Here is a 20405-nt window from a genome sequence, read left to right as displayed (position 1 = left end):
TAGGTGATGACAGGGTACCTGTATGTTTGTGCAGGTGTACGGAGAAGCTCTGTTTTGGAAAAGAGAAAAAATTAGCACAACATTGTCTTGTTTCACTGTTAAAAACCTTCATTTGAATTGTGTTGGCTTTTCTTGGGAATCTGAAGTATAGGCGCACTTCGGGTGTATTTCCGGCAGTCGAACATATTGAGGATTTTAATAATCATCCATATAGGGCGAGTGAATTTTACAGGCTCAGTCCAATTGAGTAGACAGCACGTCAGACAACAGACTGCATCTGGGCTCGGCGTTCGAACTGTTGAACGATTCTTGTAGTGATTCCTCAACTGAAGAGCAGTCCGAAGAAACGGACGTCACGCTTTCATATAATTGATTCACCTACATGGGCATGGAATCTACCTTCTTCAGTGTGGATGCACAATTACGACCGACCTCCTGAGGGAATCTCAGAGTAGCGAGCGTGGAAGGCATGGACAGGGACTGCAGATAGGTGGCGCTAGCTGAGAGTTTGGGTCAGGCAGGAGGCATGCTGAGATAGCCTATGCAATTGTGACAAACAGTGTGAGCAGATGGCACAGTGACTAACACAGCTGCCTAGTACAGGGCTTCCCAACCTTTTCAGCTGGCGGACACCTTCTATAGTCGAAAATCCATGACGGACCCCTAGTCAGTCAAGAGCACAGTAACTTTAAATTTCAGAACGAAACCCATGGGAACTGAAAGCTTCTTAATGCAAGTGCCATGTTCCCAGTGACCCCCCTCCCTTCCCCCCCCCCCCCCCGAAGTATCAATAGTCTTTGGAGCATCTTGTGATTGTTCTTCCTTTGGTCGTCCTCCCTCCTCCTTCATTTCAACTGGAAACTTCCCTTGTTGTGAAGGCGATGGAGAAACCGCACCTTCTTCAATGATCACGACTTCAGCCACCGGATCCATATTAGAAGTAATAAACTGATCAAAAATCGACTTATGAAATAGGTAGTGCACTGACAAAGCAAGTTTAACAATTAATGAAGCCATTGAGTGCCATTGAGCGCTGTGATTGGTCGACAAAGATCGCTCCGCGCAAGCGTAAAAGGTGTAAGTAGGCTGTTTATGTTTTCTTATTGGCAACGTTATGTAGCGCTCTGTATGAAAATCACTGGCTGTGCTGTGTGCAGTCTGTGGCTAGTTTGCATTGTTGTCTGCCATTGTAGTGTTGGGCAGCGGCAGTTGGAGGTGAGCCGCCAGCAGTGGTGGATGTGGGGAGAGAGATGGCGGAGTTTTGAATTTTGTAAGACTGGATGTCATGAACTGCTACATATATTATGACTATTAAGGTAAATACATCATTTGTTCTCTATCAAAATCTTTCATTTGCTAACTATGCCTATCAGTAGTTAGTGCCTTCCATAGTTTGAATCTTTTATTCAGCTGGCAGTAGTGGCGCTCGCTGTATTGCAGTAGTTCGAGTAACCAAGATTTTTGTGAGGTAAGCGATTTGTGAAACGCATAGGTTAATGTTAGTCAGGGCCATTTTTTTGTAGGGATTTTTGAAAGTCAGATTGCGTTGCGCTAAAAATATTGTGTGTCAGTTTAAGCACAGTCTTGTACAATTTTTCTAAGAGGACGTTTCAAAGGTTTCAGCGCATCTAGCGCCGTGACCCGGCGCACAAACGACCCCGAATTGTTGCGAAACAGTCCAGAGAAGCCAAATTGTCCGGCATTAAACTGTGTATGCGTTCTCACTTAGGAACCGCAAAGGCTGCTTAGGAATACGACCTGAAGTAAAAGTACACATGTTTTTCACACGGAAAAAAATAGTGATGAATTCGATTTTCACATTTTTATTCAATAATTTTACTCATTACTTTACATGATTTGGTGAAAAGTGGCCGCGGACCCCCTAGTAAGAGCCGGCGGACCCCTAAGGGGTCCGCGGACCACACGTTGGGAAGCCCTGGCCTAGTAGATAGGAGATTAGTGTTTGGATCCCGGTCGAGCATATATTTTCTCTCGACGCCGCTAATTCCCTTTAATGTCCCATGCAACTGATATCACTACTCCCTACCCTTTCTTCCCCCCTACACCTTTAGTTGACATATAACGTATCACAGCTGTGGATTCCGTGTGGCCGGCCTTTGTGACCGAGCGGTTCTAGGCGCTTCAGTCCAGAACCGCGCTGCTGCTGTGGTCGCAGGTTCGAATCCTGTCTCGGGTATGGATGTGTGTGATGTCCTTAGGTTAGTTAGGTTTAAGTAGTTCTAAGTCTAGGGGACTGATGACCTCCGACGTTAAGTCCCATGGTGCTTAGAGCCATTTGAACCATTTTTGATTCCGTGTGCTGTCTGTTCTTTCGGACGTGTCAGAAGGAATAGCCACCACGCTTTCATATAACTGATTCGCCTATATGGGTAACTAATCCACCTTCTTCAGTCAGGATGCACATTTATGTTCAAATGGCTCTGAGTACTATGCGACTTAACTTCTGAGGTCATCAGTCCACAATTATGTCCGAACTCGTGTGGGATCTCAGAATAGTGATCATGGAGGACAAGGACAGGGACTGTGGGTAGGTGGCGCTAGTTGGGAGTGTTGGTCAGCCGGGATGCATGGGAAGATAGTCCTTGCAGCTGTAATAAACAGTGTGCCCGGGTGCCACAGTGACTAACACAACTGCCTAGTAAGCAGAAGATCCCGGGTTTGGATCCCAATCCAGCACACAGATTCACTCGTCGCCAGTGATTGCACATCTCGTCCCAATGCAGCTGATATCACTAGCCCTTTTCCTTTTTCACCCCTTCACCTTCAATTTACATGTATGGTATTATGTTTTTAATATCATTAGACAAATGTTTATTTGCGAATTATACAGAAAAATATGACAACATCCGTGCACTAACAACAGTTGTTAAGTTATGAATTGGTTCAGTCTTTGAAGCGCTGAGTTTCTGATTCACAAATTTGCTTGACACGAGAAAATTCCTCAGGCACTAAGTGAGTCCGTTGAATCGCTGTGATTTCAGTAAATCTCAGGTCTCCAGGACAGCGATAGGAAACTGAAGGCAACCTGTGGAGCAGGTCAGTTGTGAACGCAAGGGTTTTTGAGTGTATAGCCTCGAAGCACCATAAAATAATATTTATCTCACAACCCATTTGTTTTACAAAGACACACTTTGGTACAAATGCGGATAATTTTAAAAAGAGATACACTTAGAAAGCAGGCCTTAAGCCTTTTAGCAAAAATTATTGAAACTTAAGTTTTTCTGTGGATGCCTGCCTTAGGTAGCACGATAATGGTATGCCGTGTTCTAGAGTTCTCTGTACAAAATTTGAGAAGTTCTGCAAAATTTCGCGAAGAAAACAATAATAATCAGGAAAATTTTAATCTTGTACAAAAAAATTAATTCCCAGATTTCCGAAAAAAATAAATTATCACAATCCTGAATATCTCCCGAAGGGTTCTACAGAAAATTCTAATGACCTTTTTTTATACAGGTAATAGCTCATGAGATAATCATAATCATGAGACACACATTTCTAGATTCATGTGAAGCTGGCACCCGATTTTCGAGAACTATACATTTTTTTCATAGTTCTTAATACGTATGCTATGGTTTTAGAGTTCTTCCTATAAATTTTTATAATAGTTCTGCAGATTTTGCGAAAAAAATTATGATATCAATTCTGAATAGCTGTGAAGTTGGCAATCGATTGTCGAGAAATGTACATTTTTTCTGAGTCCTTTGTATGCATGCTATACTTCTAGAGTTCTCTGTACAAATTTTGAATAGTTCTGTAGAGTTTCGCGAAAAAATTATGATCACATTTCTGAATAGCTGAGAAACTGGCACCCGACTTTCGAGAAATATACATTTTTTCTGAGTTCTTGGTAGATATGCTATATTTCTAGAGTTCTCTGTACTGTATTTGAATAGTTTTACAGAATTTCGCGAAGAAAACTCTAGTAACCGGTAAGAATTTAATGTTGAAAAAAATATTTGTCAATTTACGAAAGCAAAATTGTGATCATAATTCTGAAGAGCTCCCCAACGGTAATTACTTGTGAAGAGGTTTATATTTGTAATAATGTGGACCCATTTCACTAATATATATAGCTTTTCGATCGGAAGCCCAGGGTCACTGCCTTTTTTGTGATCGCTGCATGTGGGTTCAAGTGGACACACATGGTGTCGACTGTCGTTATGTATCCGATTGCTGACAACCTCAGCAATCTGTGGTTGCCATTTTTGGCTGCTTATTGTGTTGTATAACAACAAATTTATACAATTGTGTGCTTTCACAAACACTTGTTCGGTACATACATTTTCAAACATTTAGCAAAACATACTCTAAGATGTGAAGAGTGAGATGCGAAGAGCGTGTGTACGTGTGTGAGAGAGAGAGGCAACCAAGTACGAAATGAACTACTTGCAAATATTCTTAGCTCTTACTAAATGTCCACTGCATAACGAATTCCAGAAATTAATTATGGCAGAATTTTTCTTGGCGTGTCTTATTTTTGTTTATATCATATACATCAGGAACAGATTTGTACATTGTCTGTTGATGTACTCTTTCACGTAATACAATACTTGACTTTGATAGACACTACAGTGCGCAAAATCAGACTAACAAGGAAGAAATGGAGCTTGTACTTGGGTCTCACATATGGAAAGAAAATGTGACTTAGAGGAAAGAAGAAGTCAGAAAAACGCAAATTATATTTGCTAAAGTAAGTTGCGGAGAGTTGGCGATGATATAGGCGACATATGAATCTTCTTCAGCGTTCATCAAAAAGATAATCTTTCTGATGGTGATGGTACTGTTATTCTTGGTCTCCAAATACTTGCACGCTATTGGTAATGAGGGTATTGAAATGAATGTGGAAAAAAAACTGCTGTAACAAGACAGCCAGTTACGAGACGAAACGAGAAATTCTCTCAGGACATATCAAGCAACTGTATTTCTTTGTACTTTCTGTCCTCTAGCTTTAAATGGACCAAGGGACGTACGCGGAGTTACCGAGTTTACCATTTTTATAACTGGAAGTGATGTTAATTTTAATATCTTCGAAGATCTTGCCAGTCTGGAGGCACTGCATGCTACAACAAGAGACTCATAAATATTTGAAAAAGTAAACTTATGCCTACAAAAATTTAAAAGTAGGTTATAGTAGAGTCATCAATGTGTGTACTGACAGAGGGCCATCAATGGTGTGTAACATCAACGGCACAGCAACGTTGGTTGAAAATTTTTTCAATCATCCAGCACTAAAATATTACTGCATTAAATACCAAGCGTCACTGTGTGGAAAAACCTTAAAATCTAAAATATGCAGCATGTTATGACACTGGTTCTGAAATGTGTGTAGAGTTCTGGAGTTAAGGCCAGACACAGCTCTTGTGTAAGAGCACAAGAGCACGTGAACACCCCCACTTTTAGCACCTCACGGATTTATTGGTTATTTTTCTTTGAATACTGTCAAACATAATGTATACGTGGTAATCTGGAACACACAGCACTAAGTCTACAGCGCTTTGCTACATTGATACTCCTCTAGACACAGTGAAACTTGGCATCTGGGTCGTGAGCACATCTTCAGTTGTGCACGTTTTTAGCAGTTTTGTGCATGCGCAACTGGCGTGACGTAATTGCCTTACAGACCAAAAACATATGGTTCTGATAAACAACGTGCACTGTTCATGGTGTGTACAGCTGGTCCTCTCCACTTAACTTCAAGTACAATTAGATCGGACTTCAGTATATGTTATACTGATGGAAAAAACTATTTTGTGGGATTCTGAATGAGATATAGTATACTGAGTTTTGGATGGTTTTTAGGCGGTTTTCCATCTGCCTCAGTGAACGCGGGCTGGTTCCCCTTATTCTGCCTCAGCTACACTATGTCGGTGATTGCTGTGCAAACAAGTTCTCCACGTATGCGTACACCACCACTACTCTACCACGCAAACATAGGGGTTACACTCGTCTGGTGTGAGACGTTCCCTGGGGGGTCCACCGGAGGCCGAACCGCAAAATAACCCTGAGTTCGGTGTGGGGCGGCGAAGGGGTGAAGTGGACTGCGGTAGTCGTCGTGGGGTTGTGGACCACTGCGGCTGCGGCGGGGACGGAGCCTCTCCATCGTTTCTAGATCCCCACTTAACATACATACCTTTCACATTGAAAATAGGTCAAGGTACCTCTTTTATAGTTATTTGCGAAGTACTGAGTGGCACAGTGGTAGGGGATGGAGTGTTCTTGCTACGTGGAAGGATTCACAGAGAAAACGTGATTGACTGCAGCCGCATTCCACAATATCTGAATTCACTTCCTATTGACGAGAAATGAGGTTTTACTTTGCTTTCTTTTCTGAGCTCATTTGAGTCTGACCAAAATTTTCTCGCCAGAGCTGTTTTCATGATCACAGCCCATGCACAGCACTCGTATTTTCTCTCAAAATAAATACGTAAGGCAAGAAGTAGTTGGGGCTTTCCTTGTGGAATGATAGTACAATAGACATCGGAGTACACTGTATTCAATTTATTGCTGAATTTATAAGCATATAATCTGAAAGACTTCCTACACAAATAAATATACTGGCTTGTTCAAAGTAGTCGATTAACGTCCCAGTGCAGCCCCACCTTTCGTTTGAATCCCTCATCAAACATAACACATTGTCGAACAGAACATCAATATCATATAAATTGCGAGCAAGTCTTCTTCTCATTCTCAGCTAGTCTTCCTCGCTCAAGTAATCCCATTTACAGCTAAGACACTGTGAGTCAATAGTAAGCCATTTACCGCCAACCTTATGGGCAAATTTCTTTCCCCAACCAGCACAAAATATTTTGCGGATGCTTTGGCAAAAGAAGAGGCAAAAACTTGGACAAGGGCCACACAGGCAGTTTTACTCCAAGCTTGTACATACGCATCAAGTGCAGGCATGTAGAGGCAACTTTATTCACACGTGTTGTGATGCACACTTAGTCAATGAACAGTGTGGACAGCTCCCCTGCCATCTACTGCCACACAACCCCACCTCACTCGTGAGACACCGCAAGCAAATGCCAGAAGCCACATTTCAGTGCGGCCGATTTTGCGAACAGAGTAAAATTTGGAACTGGTGCGGAAATATACGCACTTGTGGGCAGATTAAAAATCTACACTAACGCAAAATGAAGTATTCTAGAACAGAAGAAAGTGAAGGTGAGATGCCCCGCTTAACCTTGCAGGACAGGACAAGTAGTTTAAATTGTGAAAAGTGGCTGTCAGTTACACTCGAACATACAACTTTATTCCAGAATGAGATTTTCACTCTGCAGCGGAGTGTGCGCTGATATGAAACTTCCTGGCAGATTAAAACTGTGTGCACCGACCGAGACTCGAACTCGGGACCTTTGCCTTTCGCGGGCAAGTGCTCTACCATCTGAGCTACCGAAGCACGACTCACGCCCGGTCCCCACAGCTTTGGAAGGTAGGAGACGAGATACTGGCAGAAGTAAAGCTGTGGGGACCGGGCGTGAGTCGTGCTTCGGTAGCTCAGATGGTAGAGCACTTGCCCGCGAAAGGCAAAGGTCCCGAGTTCGAGTCTCGGTCGGTGCACACAGTTTTAATCTGCCAGGAAGTTTCATACAACTTTATTATTTGATCAAACATTACAAGACCCCAAAAAAATTATTTTTAAACACACAGGTTCAATCTTTGGACTTAATTACCAGCTGAAAGCCACTTTAATTTAAAAACGGCTGAAGGCCAATAACTTAAAATGCAAGCATAAATTTAAAGGCAAGCCTTATCTTACAACAGTTCTTTACATAGGCCTGAAGACCCAAGGAATCGGAGATTATCAGAGCAAACAATTTGAATTCGAAATCGGTTGAAAGCCCAACACTTAAGACTAAACAACGCCTTATCTTAAAACATTTCTTAGGCTGAAGGCCCAAAGCATCAGACTCTTCGAGAGAAAACAAGTTAAATTCAAATCGGCTGAAAGCCTAATGCTTAAATCTCCATAACATTAATTTTTTTTAAATTCCAAAGTTCTTATGTAAAACAGTTCTTTAATTTAGGCTGAAGGCCTGAAGAATCTTATGGCAAAACAACCTTGATTTAAAAAAAAGACGGCTAGAAGCCATACAAGTACAAACAATAACAAATAAAAAAAAGGCAATACACCCAAGGGCGCTCAGATGTTCAAGGGTCGGCCTGGAATTCAAACACTAACGATCGCTTAGGTGAGACAGGCAGTCGGGCCAACCATTCACGATCCGACGACAACCCAACCGACTGACAGTCAATGGACCCACCGACAAGATAACTTCCACCTCACCTGACCAGGGCACAACAGGAATTCAACGGAACAACGTAGAAGATATTGGCGCCCACAACCAATCGTACACGGAGCTGACAAACTACACACAGTGCTGGACAGCAACAACACGGTGAGGAAACTACACTGCCTGAAATTTACGTCAATGGCCAGGGCAGGTAACCAGAGTGTAAACGGTCACAAGGGAGAAGATTCCGCTGGTGCACTTCAATTCAAATAACCAAATACAATGAAACTCCAGTGGAGGGTGGCTAGAATTTTCCAGCCTGAAAACCAAGATGTTGCTCGCGGGAATATCCCAACAGCCGACAACGAACTCCAAACGACACAATGGAACAGACTTGACTTGCTGGTAGATTAAATTACAGTCAACTTTCGATTCGAGGGTCGGTGAGCCACGGACCTCGTAGCAATGGGAACAGCCCCACACATTCCGACACCACGCAAAAACCGCCAGTACCCGGTCAAACTACGTCCCGCGGAGAATTCCTCGCTGCTCCACGCCCACCGACCAACACGTCAGGCCCGGAAACGGTGAAAGGACGAAATATACGTCGGCCGATGAAATGACCAACCAAACACTCAACCAACGGTCGTCCCACTTCAGTCTCCCTCCGTTAGATAGTTCATGTGTGTCACCAGCGGTCGGCGAGCACTAGCTGTCGGCGCCTCCCCGGTGCTCCGTCCCCAACTTCACTGCTGCTGCAACCCGACTGCACTGCTGGTCCATCCCGAACTAATTCCTAGACACACAACGACCCGAAAATACTATCGGTCGCTCCAAAGATGGTATGACAGTGCAGTTATCGATACGTGCTGCTGCTGCCGCTCACGGGCAAGTAAGTCAGGAAGTTAGTGACGCCAGTAAATGGAATAAGAAAACGAGGCAGCAGCACCTCAATAGAAGATGACAAACAATAAATTTGATAAATGCGAGCCGTGCACGGCTCAGAACGTTTCATTTATTTGTAAATATGTTCAACCAAACACAGACTAAAAATTCCTGTTAGTTACCCTACAGCATTGTTTCAGGAGCCAACAAAAAAGGAAAAAGCTTTCTGGAGCTCAATTTCGTCATCATAAATGAGCGGAAGACAGAAAGAAAAACTCACAGGTTGTATTGCGATTTTTTAAAAGTAAGTCTGATAATTAATATCAAGAAATGCTTGGCTTTGTCACATTGACAACATCAGGATCCGAACATATGAAAGTGTTTCAAGATAAATAGATATGTTACACTCTTAGTCTTTCAGATACTCTTAATGATAACATTAATACAAGCAAAAGTATTCCTGATGAATCTTCAAGCAATACAACAGCAGTTTGACTATTAATGATGGCCTACAGCTGTGGCATGCTAATATTAATAGTGATCTTGTCAATACTTTAGTTAAACCTGATTATATTCAGGTCACAATCACAATTTTCACGTTAATGAGAATAGAACAAAATTGGCTGAGATTTACTATTACAAATTTTTTCTAATGGTGAATAAATTGATATAAATGGTTTCATTGCTCTTGTTCAAAAGAATCATTTTATTCTTTTTATTGTAAAACGTTTGGTAAAAGTGTAAGTAGACTGATTTGGATTTTTTTCATATGGGGAACATTCATCTAACTCTGAAAAGATATAAGACGATCAATTTCTACAATGAAAATGTGTAGGTATTAGTGCAACTGAATAACATCCTTAAGACAAAGACTACAATTATTCAGAAGCAACTGAGACTTCTAGAGTAAAAAACAGCAGTGGAGTGACGTATTAGAAAGGATTGTGGCTGTCATCAAGTTCTTATAACGCATTATTTGTTTATTCGGATTTCATAAAAAAAACTGTTGAATATGGCAACAGAAATTTTGTAAAAGCAGTAGAAATGATATATTTCGATTCTGTGATGTGGGAATGTATTTTCAGAAATGAATCAAAATTTAATTCAAGTTAGATGTGTATGGGCTTCTATTAAGGAAATTATATTCAAAACTGCGCAACTCCGATGGGGGGTATTTAAGCACCAAGATGTAAGCAAGGGATTAGCGTGCCATTCATGTCTTATTTGGCACAATGACAAAAAATAAAAATTTTTCCCACCATATTAGACTGCACATCAGACATAAGGTACACAGAAAAAATAACAGTAATGCTTAGATATGTTTATCTAAATTGTAAAAATAAAGGAAAGACAGCTATGTGAACACTTTATTAGCTTTTGTCTGTTTAGTTTGAATTAATTTTCTCAATTAAACCACAAAATTCCAAATTTGTGCAGACAAGGTTCTGATAATGGTTTGAATATATGAGGGAAACACAGTGGTAGCAGAAAACATTTTTGGGTATCAATGACCATGCAGTTTATGTTCCATGCTCAGCTAATAGTTTAAATTTAGTAGTAAATGAAGCAGCATATATTTCTCATGAAACAGTCAATTTCTTTGGCTTAGTTCAAGAAAATTACTTTTACCTTTCATCATCTGCAGTTAGGTGAATCTTAATCTCCAGACATTTAGCAGTGTTAAAATTATAGGCGCTAAGTGCTACACATTGGTCAAACAAAATCAACCCAATCAAAAAAAAATATTTAGTGCTCTGTTGAAAATATTAGAAAATTCGGCTGGTTGGGATTGCATCACAACTCACAAAGCATATTTGCTTGTTTTAAAAATTTAGAATTATAAATTTATTTGTGTGTTCCAGTCCGGTTCGACATTTTGAATGATACTAATTCCTTAAGTTACTGACAGTTACAACTCAGATGAACACTTTGAAATGGTGTTACAGCAAGCTGTGAAAGTGCCACACAAACTAAATGCTGAAGCAGATTTCCTCCAGTAGTTTTATTTTGTGGACTAAAACAGACAAAATTTCAGTACAAACATCGTGTAGAAGTTTCATTACACCCCAAAATAAATTATGATGTGACATTTCTTTGAATTTTAGATCAGATATTAATCTCCTTAACAAATATATTTGAAAAGCTAAAAACTTTAGAGAATATCTGTGGCTTCTTTAGTAGGACACTATTTAGCTATCCTAAAGAAGAATTGAAGAAACATTGTAATGATTTACATCTGAACCCTAAAGACTATTTGAGCACAGAAACTCATATTGATGGTATTCATTTGTACGAAAAAAGTAATTCTCTGAAGCCATGCTTTGTAGACTATCAGTCTTGTGAGCCACATGCCAGTCTGGAATATCCTTTTACAAATTATTTAACATAAACTTTTTCCAACACAGCAATAGTGTTAAGAATACTTATGACTTTCCCAGTTATAGTTGTGCCTGGTGAAAGATCTTTCTTAAAATTAACATTATAAAATTATTTAACATCAAAATGCATCAGTAAAGACTTTCTAATTTAGTTATTATTTCAATATAATTTGAGACCTTAGATAATCTGCATCATAGGCAAACAGCAGAAGCAAGAATGGTTCCATTAAGTAGGTCAAAAATTATCTGCAATGGTGACATCAGTCTTCTTAGATAGTTCACTGACTTGTGTCCTTGTCTATGTTATTGCTATGCTCTTGTGGAGCTTCTTTGAAAGTTTAATCCTAAATCCTCCATTTGTCTTCCTTTTTTTTTTCAAATAGACCATTAGAAGGTTGCCCAGAGAGAGCAAGCAGTGCTCTGGTTTTTATTATCAGAAGGTTTATCGATTGTCAGAGTCCATCAAAGACTTTCAGCACAGTATGGGAATAATATCTTGCCACAGCAGAGAGTCTTTGACTGGATTGCAAAATTCAAAAATGGTCATACAGGTGTTACACATGAGGAAGGAGGCAGACAACCAGCCACCAGCACAAAATGATGACAGCATTGAGTATTAAAATCCTAGTAGTCAACTACTGAAGCATTCACAACAAAGTGCCGATGTTTGAAGCGCTATTGGCAAGCAGGAAAGCTCATACAATACTAGGAACAGAAAGCTGGTTGAACCTATAATAAAAAGGTGTGAGAATTCTAAGTAAAACTGAAGGGCATATCAAAAGGATAGGTTACTGAAAAATGGAGGTGATGCATTTGTCACAGTAGAAAAGAAACACACATCAGTTGAGACAGAAATTGAAACTGCATGTGAGATAGTTTTGCCAGAACTCAGTATCAGATGTAGGCATCAAATTATAATTGAATCCTTCTATCGACCAACAGACTCATCTTATGATGTAACTGAAAACTTATGAGAAGACCTCAGTTTACTAGTGTGTAAGTTCCCTGATCATACTGTAATCATTGGTGGAGACTTAAATCATTCAACAGTGAACTGGGAAAATTACAATTCTGTAAGTGATCGGCATGACAAGGCATCCTGTGAAACATTGTTAAATGACTTCTCTCAAAATGACTTACAATCGATTGTTCAGCACCCCACTCGTGATGGCAAAGTATTAGATTAAATAGTAAGAAATGGACCTGACCTCTTTGAGGATGTCCACATCAAAACTGGTATCAGTGACCGTGAGGCACTTGGGGGAAAGAATGATTATCAGAATGTAAAGGACAACTAAAGCAAGTAGAAAGATTTGTGTGTTCAGTAAACTAGGTAAGAAAGCAGCAGTATCATATCTCAAAGAGGAAGTAGAAACTTTTAACACAGGACTATGGCTCAAGTTTGAAAGAACAGTTGACCCTGATATACCATCATTGTAAAGTAACTTCTAACTGCAAAACAGATGTAAAACAAAGCTTATGTCTGCAGCTACAGAGATGCTGAATGAAATGCATTTGGCTGTAAAAAGAGCAATGTGTGAAGCGTTCAATGACTACCATAGCAGAATACTGTCAAATGAACTTTCACTAATCCAAATAAATTCTAGTCATATGCAGAGACAGTTTGTGGCACCAAAGTTAGCATCCAGTCATTCATGGATGAGACAGGAACTAAAACTAAGGAGAGCATTGCCAAAACAGGAGTGCGTAACTATGTTTTCAAATGTTCCTTTACAAAGAAAAACTCGGAAGCATTGCCCCAGTTTAATTCTTGTACAACTGAAAAGATAAATGAAATAGATATTAGTGTAAGTGGCAATGAGAAACTGAAATCATTAAAATTGAACGAAGCTCTAGAGCTCAATGTAAGCTCTATCAGATTGTATACCGAATTTGTAGCTGAGTTAGCCCCTCTTTCAACCATACTCAGTCACAGATCCTTAGAACAAAAAACCACACCCAATTGTTGGAAGGAAGCACAGGTTACAACCATCTTCAAGAAGGGTAGGAGAAGTGACCCACAAAACTGTCATCCTATATCCTTGACATCCATTTGTTGTAGAATCTTAGAACATATTCTGAGCTCAAACTTATTGAGTGATCTGGAACAGGATCACCTCCTCCTTGCCAACCAGCATGGATTCTGAAAACATCAATCATATGAAATGTAACTCGCAGTTTTTTCACATGACATAATGAAAGCCATGGATCGAAGCAGGCAGGTAGAAGCAGTATTTCTCTATTACCGAAAAGTATCTGACTCAGTGCCAGTACCAGATCTACTCTTATTGCCCAAAGTGCGATCGTATATGATAGCAAGACGTATTTGTGACAAGACTGAGATTTTTTGGTAGCAAGGATGCAACAAATTATCTTGGATGGAAAGTCATCGTCAGATGTATAGCCTGAAATGTATAGTCTGTAAATCGAGGGCTCGGACGAAATACTAACAGTTCTATGTGACAATCACTACCTGTTCCAGTGAAAGCAGCTAGTGTTCATGCAATATGTAGGTGTGTCGGAAATCTTTCATACATGGTGTGCAGTTCGCCACTGGGCTAATGTCACACTGGAGCATGTGTCGCTCGTAAGAAAACCTCTGTTATGAACTTGCACCACAACATAATGAAATAAAGCGAAAAAATACAAGTGGTCTAGCAGTTTTTAACAGAAGCTATTGTAATACAATAACAACACGGTTGCAATAATGTTAACAGACAACAAAGTAGGTTCACTCTGTCGAACTTGAACTGTTTTCGTTCATGTTAATAACAAAACACTCCTCTTTCTCCTTTAAAATTCTATCTAATTTCCACATTTGAGTTTCAACGCATTGGGAACACACTTTTTCTACTGTTCTGCAGTCACTGTTCTTACTGCTTATTCTAATAGTTCTTCAACTTCCAACATTTCATGTGTTCTGTTTTTTCCTGCAGTGCAACCTTTGATTCTGGCCCCAACCAACTCGATGTCCTTTAATTCGCAGTGGTATGGATGAATTCCAAATATAATTTTCCCTGCTTTCTTCGCCATTTCATCTACAGCATCTTCTTGTAGGCTACTCTGTGTTTTTAACGGTGTCGTGTACCTAGTTCTTTATTCAACATATCGTCTTCAAAAGCGATATTTTTCGATCTTAGCCATTGCGATGTAGCTTATTTAATGGAATTCTTTTCTGTGAGAATGGTATGGCGCGTTATCACTAACAATAACTGCGTTTTCCTGAAACCAAGGAAGACTTCTTGAACGTATATGTGCACATCTCCTTGTGATAATTTCTTTTTCTTCTCTTCTTGGACTCAAAAGCCCACATGACGAAACCTGCTTTACTCGCATTATGCGTGATAATCAAGCGTTTTCCCTTACCTGGCGGCCCGTAGTTTGTGATGGATAATCTGGACAGAAACGCTTTTTTCATGATTTCATGGCGTTATCTACCCAAACGGTACTTTGGATGTATGCTACATCAAAATGGCTCTGAGCACTATGGGACTTAACATCTATGGTCATCAGTCCCCTAGAACTTAGAACTACTTAAACCTAACTAACCTAAGGACGGCACACAACACCCAGTCATCATGAGGCAGAGAAAATCCCTGACCCCGCCGGGAATCGAACCCAGGAACCCGGGCGTGGGAAGCGAGAACGCTACCGCACAACCACGAGCTGCGGACTATGCTACATCCATCCACGTCTTGTACAAATAGTAAATGGGACTTCTTTCACCTCTCAATAATTTAAGGGCATGGAGACAACGCTGCCTCCATAAAATTTGATGTCATTCCTGTCTATTAGTATACTATCACATCCATGCAAAACATATTTAAAAATAATTTCTTTTAATAATTCATAAAACATAGCTCTCTGAAAAGAATTGACAAAAATCTGGGTCTTTGTTCACGACTTTGTCAATTGTTGGCAGTTCATTACATAAAAAATCGTGTACTTTCCTTTGTATCACATTTCTGTCGAAGCTTCCAACACTTTCTAGAAGCTTCTGTCATGATTTTCCATTCTTGAAAGTGTTCAGAGAGTGTGGACATTATACTCACTTATCATATGATACACTGAAGAATGACCAACAACTGCAGATGCAATTGTTTTCAAACAATATTGGTAAGTAAGTTTCCTTTAATTTACGTCTATGGTCACAATCTTTTTGTTTTATAGAACAAAAAGATTGTTAAACAAAAAGATTGTGACCATAGACGTAAATTAAAGGAAACATATTGCATATACGGGTAACAGCTTGTGAATATTGGTCAGCTTCAGCTCTGGATACAATAGCCCCATTTGTACACGTGAAGAGCCATGTATATCTCTGAAGAATTTAATGATTTTGTCTTTGATAGTTCTTAGGTAGACTCAAAATCGATGGCCATATTGGAGGCATAGATAAATTAAATTGAGAAATCCCAGTTTTGGGATGAAGTGCATTCCCTCACCTCTACAATTTTGGAAACTTCTCTACCAGAATGAAATTCTCGTAAACAATTTGCACTTATGCTCGCCTTGACTGTTGTTTCTATTTGCTTACTTCTTTCTGTCTAGGCTCACTGTGAGAGTTATCACTATTGTTACATCAAAACTTACATTCACTTCCACCGCAACTGCCACTGCTACTCAGAGGCACACAGTTGTGTGTTTCATTTAGACTTGATTTCTCTTATAACTGTAGGCTTCTGTGGCCATTGTCACATTCAATAAATTTTTTCTGTGTTTGTGAGCGCATTCTAAACATATATAAAACAACTGACACTGGGTTTCCACCAGTTAAAAGAAATAATAAAAACACCAATAGAGGCTTCTAACATCCCTCCCCTTCATCCTAAATAGCCTATCAGAATTAGATAATAGCCATGTCTGTAGGTATATAAGAAACAAAGTTTTCTGATTCAGCAGTAAACAAAAACACCCTGAAGAAGGTCGACTGAAACGTCGTTAGTTTGGTACTATTGACAAAGCAGTCACAAACACAGAAGAATTTCGTTGAAAGTTGATTTCTCTTGTATGAGCCTCTGATCTTCCACTGCAAATCACTGTGATTTTAATCTGCCTCTTCATTTCCTTTCTACTGTCATGCATTGATACATTCTTGCCAGTTCTTGAATGTGAGAAGTATCTGTACTTCTTCAGTTTCTGAAATTGGTACATAACTCATCATATCAGATCGTGCATCATGTTTTCAAATTTCGCATTCTGTTTTCTCACAGCTTTGACTTGCTAACTGATTTCGTTATGTCCTTCACCATCGTTACCTTCTTCTCTTCTAATAGCATGTCTGAAATGTCATCATACTTTATAACAGATTTCCATGGCAGATGTAAAGTCAGCCTCTCTTACATCTTCTTGTGGTCAATTCTTTTTGGTTTCTGGGGCGCTCAACTTTGCAGTTATCAGCGCCCTGTTAATTTTGTGGTGGGCTACATCCACAACGGTCATTGTTTGGTTTTGGTGCCCTGATTTTAGTTAAGTTGTTAGTTTAGTGTTTTGTCTCTTGAATGAGCTTCAAAACAAAAATGTGTAGCTGCATAAATATATTTTACATTCACTGTATTGAACTCCATCTACTGTTAGCATAAATAGCGCTAAGGAGATGTATTACTGGTCCAGTAAGTGTACCACAGTTCAAAATACCTTTATTAGCATATTTTCCGCAATTTGCAATTTCATATTACGTATTTTGTCTCAATGCCATACTTATAACAGCAGACTTTGCACTTGGCTATCGTCCATTTGTACATGCTGCCGCCATTTGGCAGAAACATAGCTACTGTAGCAGCGTTGACATTTCACTCTGCGTGTGGGGGCTTCTAAAGACAAATTGCTGGGTGTGAGATCTACTGATAGCACTAGATACCTGGTGGCCTGACATCATGAGCCAGAACCACAGAAAGCTGAGGGTTTTTTGTCAAATGCCTTGTTCACCTCTTAGCAGCAGCAGCTCTATGACATGTGTCTCGATGTGTTTCAGGGCATCTCACATTTTGTTGAATGTAGTATAAAAGCGACTTTGGGTGTGCCATGGGGAGAAATGTTTTCAACTGTAGCTGTTTGTGTTCTGTGTTAATGACCTTCCAGACAATATTAGTACTAACCTAAGACTTTTTGCAGATGATGTGCAGTTTTCATTAATGAAACACTGACTGAAACAAGGTGCATAAATACTCATTCAGATATTGATAAGATTTCAGTGTGGTACAAAGATTGGCAACTTGCTTTAAATGTTCAGAATTGTTAAATTGTGCACTTCACAAAATGAAGACAACATAGTATCCTATGACTATAATATCAATGAGTCACAGGTGGAATTATTTAGTTCATACAAATACGTGGATGTAACACTTTCTAGGGACATGAAACGGAATGATCACGTAGGCTCAGTCAAGGGTACAGCAGGTAACAGACTGCAATTGATTAGCAGAACAATGAGGAAACGCGATCATTCCACAAAGGAGATTTCTTACATATCACTCCTAGAATATTCATCAAGTGATGGGAGCTGTATCAAATAGGACTAACAGGGTATAGAAGATGAGCAACAAAATGATCACACATGTTTTTGACCTGTGGGAGAGTATTACAGGGATGATGTAGAAACTTAAGTGGCAGGCACTTGAGGACAGATGTAACCTATCCTTCAGAACTGGTTTTAAATTATGACTCTAGGAATATACTACAACCCCATACATTTTCTCCCATATGAATCATGAGGACAAGATGAGATTAATTACAGCCCATACAGAGGTGTTTAAACAATCATTCTTCTTGCTATCCATACATGAATGATATGTAAACTAACCATAAAAACTGAGATAATAGGAAATACCATTTGCTATGCACTTCACATTGGTTTGTAGGGTGTAGATATGAAAGTAGAATTTTTATTTTGGACATTACATAGAAATGGATGGTTAAATGCTTTTGAAATTAGAGGTAGTATGAGTTGAAGACCTTTAGTTTTTCACATGTCAGAATAAGTATAGAGAGTTACAAAACAGAAGAAACTCAAAAGCATGGTTCAACAGTGCTAGAATTAACCCTTTCATTCCCAATGTTGTTCCTAGCCAACACCAATTAAAAGCTGTAATACACACTATTATATGTATTGATCCGTAAAGTCGCCTTGTCATTGAGGGATGACAAGCTTCTAGCAAGAAATTTTGTCACTTGGTGGTGGATGCACCCTCTTCAGATGCATTATTATCTTTGAGTTGGAGGACTGAAAAGTTGAACTGACCCCAAGTTTAAAGAATATGTAACAAATTACAAAAAAATATATAGAAAAGTAATTACAAAAGCAAAATTACTAAGTAATGATAAATTAATAAGAAAATCAGGCAACAAATCCAAAACTATTTGGGAAATTGTGAAAAGGGAAACAGGTAAGGGCCTCAAGGATCAGGAAATAGTACTCAAAAATAGTGAAAATATTGAATTAAAAGATGAAGCTCTGGCAAATTACATTAATAATTACTTTTTAAGTGTACCAGTGTCATTAAGTAAAAACTTTACTAAACATGAGAAATTAACAGCCCCAAAAGTAGACAGTAGTATGTTGTTAATTCCCACAAATGATAATGAAATATTAAAGGTGATAAAGAGTCTAAAATCAAAACTGTCTGCAGGTGTGGATGAAGTGCCTGTGTCAATAATAAAAAAAGTTGCCCAACAAATTATAAAGCCCCTGGTACATATTGCCAATTTGTCTTTCAGCAAAGGTGTGTTTCCTGAGAGGTTGAAAATCTCTAAGGTTAGACCTCTCTTTAAAAAAGGAGATCCATACAAGGTAGAAAATTATAGACCAATATCCCTTCTCCAATCATTTTCAAAAATTCTAGAGAAATTAATGAAAACCAGACTCATAAATTACTCAGATGCTCACAAACTTCTAAACTGCAATCAACATGGCTTTCGCTCAGGCCACAGCACAGAATCAGCTATCCATGCCTATACCAAAGAGATTGTCAGGAGTCTCGACACTAAAAAATGTGTAGTGGGAATTAACTTAGATTTATCTAAAGCTTTTGATACAGTAAATCACAAAATTCTGTTGAACAAGATGGAGGCAATAGGTGTAAGGGGAGTTGTGAAGCAGTGGTTTGAATCTTACCTTCAAGATAGAACTCAGGTGGTAGAAATCATCGCAGAGCATAAAAATCAGAAAATCAAGTGGATCTCAGATGCAAAGAAATTGGAAATAGGTGTCCCACAGGGCAGTGTTCTCGGTCCTTTATTATTCTTGCTTTATATAAATGACATAAAAAATCCTAATATTTCTACCAAAATAATGTTGTTCGCAGGTGACACTAGAATAATTATAAGTGATGATGAAAAATCATTAACCACCACAACTGATATAGTCCTGAAATATATTCAACATTGGTTTAATGCTAATGAGTTAACACTTAATCTAACTAAAACAAATTATATACAGTACAGCAAAGCAACTCAAGATATGGACCTCCAGTTAAAACTAATGGATAAGAAGATAGAGAGTGTACAATCCACACAGTTTTTGGGCATGCACATTGATCAGAACTTAAGCTGGAAAGACCATCTCAAGTACTTATCCCACAGGCTCAATTCGGCATGTTTTGCATTGAGGATATTATCTAGAGTATGCAGCACAGACTGTACTAGACTAGTGTATTTTGGTTACATTCAGTCCGTGGTGTCTCATGGCATAGTGTTCTGGGGTAAAACTAAATCAAGCTTAACAGATATCTTCAAATTTCGGAAAAGAGCTGTACGAATCATAACACATAACTCTCCAAGAACTCATTGTAGGTCTCATTTCAAAGAACTGCAAATACTCACAATACCATCACCGTATATTTTTAAAAGCATTCTGTGTACAAGAGCACATATGAAAAATCTACGTACA

General features: G+C 39.2%; 2 non-coding genes across 2 annotated transcripts; one reads left to right on the top strand and one right to left on the bottom strand.

Annotated features, from left to right (window-relative positions):
* Nucleotides 1–7346: 7346 nt before the first annotated feature.
* On the bottom strand, nt 7347–7420 carry Trnas-cga. The gene has a single exon. It is a non-coding gene; the product is annotated as a tRNA-Ser (tRNA).
* Nucleotides 7421–7507: 87 nt separating this feature from the next.
* On the top strand, nt 7508–7581 carry Trnas-cga. Its single transcript has one exon. It is a non-coding gene; the product is annotated as a tRNA-Ser (tRNA).
* Nucleotides 7582–20405: the final 12824 nt, after the last annotated feature.

Source organism: Schistocerca piceifrons, chromosome 1, assembly GCF_021461385.2.
Source record: "Schistocerca piceifrons isolate TAMUIC-IGC-003096 chromosome 1, iqSchPice1.1, whole genome shotgun sequence".
Taxonomy (NCBI): domain Eukaryota; kingdom Metazoa; phylum Arthropoda; class Insecta; order Orthoptera; family Acrididae; genus Schistocerca; species Schistocerca piceifrons.
This window is presented reverse-complemented; position numbering and strand designations above follow the sequence as displayed.